Source organism: Colobus angolensis, unplaced genomic scaffold (genome assembly GCF_000951035.1).
Source record: "Colobus angolensis palliatus isolate OR3802 unplaced genomic scaffold, Cang.pa_1.0 Scaffold350, whole genome shotgun sequence".
NCBI lineage: Eukaryota > Metazoa > Chordata > Mammalia > Primates > Cercopithecidae > Colobus > Colobus angolensis.
The window spans coordinates 67,138-72,586 of record NW_012116822.1 but is presented as its reverse complement, the minus strand read 5'-3'; the positions used below and the strand labels follow the sequence as shown (position 1 = coordinate 72,586).

Here is a 5,449-nt window from a genome sequence, read left to right as displayed (position 1 = left end):
ATAGGCAGGCAGTGAAAGACTCCAGCAATTTTAAGTGGGGGAGCCACACGTTTAAATTTGTTGTCCAGGCAGCCCATTTCCCCCAAGACCGTGGAGAAATAGGCAATGTCATTCGTGGCTAGTGGGAGGTCATATCAGACTAGGTTCTGTAGCAGGGTGATTTATCTAGTTTTACAAAATTACTTGGACATAAACCTGGATGCAACAAATCTCACTTCTGGCAATTACCTCCACAGATAAAAGTGCAAAAGTGCAAAATGACAGTTGCTACATGTTTAACTGTAGCGTTGATCGTGACAACAAAAAAATTGGAAACAATGTAAATGCCCATCCATAAGTCATCTGTTAAATAAAAGATGATTCATCTACAGTGGAATATTGTGCAGCTGTAAAAAAAAGATTGAGGATATTTTCTATGTTTTGAAATAGAAAGATCTTCGAAATAGACCGGGCACGATGTCTCATACCTGTAATCCCAGCACTTTGGAAGGCCAAGGCGGGCGGATCACCTGAGGTCGGGAGTTGGAGAGCAGCCTGACTGACATGGAGAAACCCCCTCTCTGCTAAAAATACATAATTAGCTGGGCGTGGTGGCACATGCCTGTAATTCCAGCTACTAGGGAGGCTGAGGCAGGAGAGTCGTTTGAACCCGGGAGGCGGAGGTTGCAGTGAGTCAAGATCTCCCACTATGTTCCAGTCTGGGTGGCAGATTAAGAGACTCTGTCCCCCCGCCTTCCCCCCATCCCCCAAAAAACTATACTTGCATCAGAATTTCTGGAAGAATATGTACAAAAATATAAAATTGAAATTGTCACCTAAGGGGGAGTTAAACACTTTTCACTGAATTCTGTTTTATTATTTAATGTTCTTTAATTTTTATTTTAAAGATGAGGGTCTGGCTAGGTAGTTGGCCAGGTTGTTCCTGAACTCTTGGCCTCAAGCAACCTTCCCACCTTGGCCTCCTAAAAGTGCAGGGATTACAGGTATGAGCCACCGCGCTCAGCCGAAATAATTTTTTTTTTTTTTTGAGATGAAATCCCACCCTGTCCGCCAGGCTGGAGTGCAGTGGCGCTATCTCGGCTCACTGCAACCTCTGCCTCCTGGGTTTAAGTTATTCTCCTGCCTCAGAATCCCGAGTAGCTGAGATTACAGGCGTCCACCAAAACGCCCGTTTGTATTTATTATTATTATTATTTTTGGGGACAGAGTCTTGCTCTGTCGCCCAGGCTGGAGTGCAGTGACACTATCTTGTCTCACTGCAACCTCCGCCTCCCGAGTAGCCGGGATTACAAGTGAGTGCCACCACGCCCGGCTAATTTTTGTATTTTTAATAGGGACAAGGTTTCACCATTTTGGCCAGGCTAGTCTCAAACTCCTGACCTCAGGTGATCCACCCGCCTCGGCCTCCCAGAATGCTGAGATTACAGGCGTGACTGGTCGAAAGATGTTTTTTTGTTGTGTTGTATTTTGTTTTGTTCTGTTTTGTTTTTTTATTTTTGAGACGGAGTCTCGCTCTGTCGCCCAGGCTGCAGTGCAGTGGCTGGATCTCGGCTCACTGCAAGCTCCGCCTCCCGGGTTCACGCCATTCTCCTGCCTCAGCCTCCCGAGTAGCTGGGACCACAGGCTCCACCACCATGCCCGGCTAATGTTTTGTATTTTTTTTGTAGAGACGGGGTTTCACCGTGTTTAGCCAGGATGGTCTCGATTTCCTGACCTCGTGATCCGTCCGCCTCTGCCTCCCAAAGGGCTGGGATTACAGGCGTGAGCCACGGCGTCCGGCCGAAAGATGTTTTTTAAAGCTCATTTTGTGGTGTAGCCTCTATGGAAAATGGTATGCCACTTCCTTAAAAACATAGAAATGCCATGTGACGCAGTAATTTCACTTTGTGATGTGTACTCTAAAAAAGTAGAAAACCTGAACTCAAACAGATATTTGTACACCCATGTTCATAGCTGCATTATCCACAGTAGCCAAAAGGAGGAAGGAAGCAAGTGTACATTGGCAGATGAATGGATAATGTGGTATATACGTGCAGTGGAATGCTAATCAGCTTTGAAAGGAAGGAAATTTTGATACATGCTACAGTAAGGATGAATCTTGAAGACATTAAATGAAATAAGACAATTAAGAAAAGAAATATTGCACGATTCATCTTACATGAGGTATCCAGAGGAGTTAAATTCATAGACACAGAAAGCAGAATGGTGGTTGTCAGCGGTTTTGGGCAGAGGGGAATGGAAAGTTAGTGTTGAATGGGTTCAGAGTTTCATCTGGGAAACATGAAAAAGGACTGGAGATTGATGCACAACGATTTAAACGTATTTAATGCTACAGAACTGTACAGTTAAAAAGTGCTAAATTTTGTTGGGCATATTTCACCACAGTTTGAAACCCTAATTGCACTGCTACATGACGGGAAATGAACGTGCAGGGCCTACAAGAGTATTTCACACACAGAAGTGAACGGCTTCAGAGCAGATTATTTTCCTAAGGGTTGGTCGGCTTATTTCGGCTTATTTTTCTAAGGGTTGGTCGGTTTTCAGGTATGGCCAGTAATCTCAGATTTAGGAGTAAAACGACCAGCTGCGCCCAACGTGGGGCTCGAACCCACGACCCTGAGATTAAGAGTCTCATGCTCTACCGACTGAGCTAGCCGGGCGTATGGTAACTATACTTAAGCAATGTTTCATTCTAGATTATGTTCGGACCATATTCAACTGCGGGTTTGAATTTCGATTTATTTGGAGTGTGATAAAACTACTAAAGAGCCTCCGCTCCCGGGAAATTCAAACTCTGCCGTTCCTGCCTGACCGTCCCTCCCACTTACGTCCGTTTCCTGCCCCTTCCACCCTACCAGCGATCAAGCCATTTTCTACCCGCGATGAAGCTCACGGCAAGGAGATGGAAAAACGCGCATCCTGACGCCACTGGAGCTCTCACCGTGTGGATTTTCTTTTTTTCTTTTTTTTACAGAGTCCTGCTCTGTCGCCCAGGTTGGAGTGCCGTGGCGCAATCTCGGCTCACTGCAACCTCCGCCTCCTGAATTCGAGCAATTCTCCTGCCAAAGGCTCCTGAGTAGCTGAGATTACAGGCACCTGCCACCACGCCTGGCTACGTAGAGACGGGGGTTTCACCTTGTTGGTCAGGCTGGTCTCAAACTGCTAACCTCGTGATCCACCCGCCTCGGCCTCCTAAAGTGCCGGGATTACAGGAATGAGCCACCGCACCCGGTCAAGTACGGTGTGGATTTTTTTTTTTTTTTTTTGAGACGGAGTCTCGCTCTGTCACCCAGACTGGAGTGCAGTGGCCGGATCTCAGCTCACTGCAAGCTCCGCCTCCCGGGTTCACACCATTCTCCTGCCTCAGCCTCCCGAGTAGCTGGGACTACAGGCGCCCGCCACCTCACCTGGCTAGTTTTTTGTATTTTATTAGTAGAGACGGGGTTTCACCGTGTTAGCCAGGATGGTCTTGATCTCCTGACCTCGTGATCCGCCCGTCTCGGCCTCCCAAAGTGCTGGGATTACAGGCTTGAGCCACCGCGCCCGGCCTCGGTGTGGATTTTTAAACAGGAGGGAAAGACAATTAACGGGGCCCAGAGGAGGGCAGGGGCTGCCGCGGTCTTTCTCTACCCCGCAGATTCTACCTTATGGGTTTTTCGTGGCGCTCTGCAAACACGCTGGATTTCAGAATTTGAAAGGAAAATCGAGAATAAAAATTGGATGTGCAAAACGATACTGGAGATGCCGGGGATCGAACCCGGGGCCTCATACATGCAAAGCAAGCGCTCTACCACTGAGCTACATCCCCGTCCGCGTTTTGAACGTCTCCCAGATTGCCCCTAGTCGTCGCTTAGCTCAGGGCATCGGGAGTGGATGACAACCGGTGTGCGCTGGGTCTCAGCTGCTGCAAAAACCCGGGATCGCAGGGCCGAGAGTTGTTCCAGGGTCCTCCGCTGACTCCAGACCAGCGGGTCTTGACCAGGAGATTCCAAGAGAGAGCATTACGCCCGGCTAAGCACCTGAGAGCAGCGGTGGAAAAAGGAGAGAAAATCATCAGGCACGATGCCAAAAATGAACTGTGACTTGAAAAAGAAAAGAAGGGAAAATTGTGCAGGATGCTATGTTTTGTTTTTTAAAAGGGGGGGGGTCGAGGCGATAAAATACGGAATATTTGATTAATGTAATCCAGAATTGTAAAGTTGATTGCTCGGGATGAAGAAAGAACTGGGACACAAGGGATGGGCCTACTTTTCACCGTGAACTGCGGCTCATCTTTTGAATTCTGAACCACGTTTAATCCGAGAAAACTTTACTGAGCTTGCCAAGAACTGCTCTAAAAACAGGATTCAGCCGTGAACAAACCTGGTACAGTCCATCTTAAAGCTGCCATTCCAGAGGAGATAGAGTGCGGGCACAGAGCCAGCCCAGCGAGGGGAGCGCGCTAAGAGACGACTTTACACAGTGTGCGCGTTCGGGGCGGGCTTCGTGGGCAGAGACGTTTGAAACAAAACCTGAATGAGGTGGGAAGGAGCATGCACGTGGTGGGAGAAAAGAGGTCCACGCAAGGGGAACAGCCAGCGCAGAGGCCACGGAGTTCAGGAACACCAGGAAAGGTCGGGGACACAGCCCTGAGAAGGGAAGTCCGGAAGGAGGGAGGTGGGGCGAGGTCTTCGCCTTTGGGTTAGAATTGCTGAAGTTCCCGGTAACATTACCAAGCCAGTTTCTGAGGAGGGTGCTGGGCGAAAGCCTGATCGAAGTGGCCTCCAGAGTGAACACAGAGAGAGGGCGTGGAAGCGGGTAACACAGGCAGTTCTGCAGCGGGGCTGTGGAGAAAGCTGGGGGACAAGAGAGCGCTGAGGTTTGTGTGTGGGGGGGTGAAATAATACTGAATAAAATGGGAAATTATAAATGTATTTGTTCAAATATTAAGTAAAGAGTAAAGAAGGGAGAGGACAGTCGCAGAAAAGGTAATGGAGTGGATACAAGGCCACGCTTGAGGGTGACGGGACAGGGCCAGGTTCCAGTCTCTAAATTTAGCTCAGTTCAGGGCCGGGGCGAACCTGCGCTAGGGGAACCTGACACCGTGGCCCGAGTGCCAGGCCCTTGCTCCGGCGATGCTGGGTCGGCCTCGGTCGGAAACCGGGAGTGGCGCCCGGCAGGGTTTGTGCGCCCACCTGTCGCGGCCCGTTTCCCGCGGCTGACTGGGTCAGGCTGGGGCGGCCTAGAGAGGCTGAGGGACTGGGGCGACCGGGAGAGGCCGCTGGCCAAGGCGGGGGCTGGTGGAGCGCAGGTCCGGGGCGTAGGGCGCTGTCCCGCACTTGAATGGCCCAGTGCCTCCGGGCCCGTTGCCAACGTGCGCCTCCCCTCCCGGCTCCCAGCCGGGCGCGCCCTGGGCTCAAGTCTCTGCCTGCCCAGTGGCAGCCCCGCCCTTCCTCTCCTAGTGGGCACT

At 50.4% G+C, this 5,449-nt stretch overlaps 2 non-coding genes across 2 annotated transcripts; both read right to left on the bottom strand.

Annotated features, from left to right (window-relative positions):
• Positions 1 to 2,587: 2,587 nt before the first annotated feature.
• TRNAK-CUU lies at positions 2,588 to 2,660 on the bottom strand. Its single transcript has one exon. It is a non-coding gene; the product is annotated as a tRNA-Lys (tRNA).
• A 1,076-nt stretch (positions 2,661 to 3,736) lies between these two features.
• On the bottom strand, positions 3,737 to 3,808 carry TRNAA-UGC. Its single transcript has one exon. It is a non-coding gene; the product is annotated as a tRNA-Ala (tRNA).
• Between the last annotated feature and the right edge of the window lie 1,641 nt (positions 3,809 to 5,449).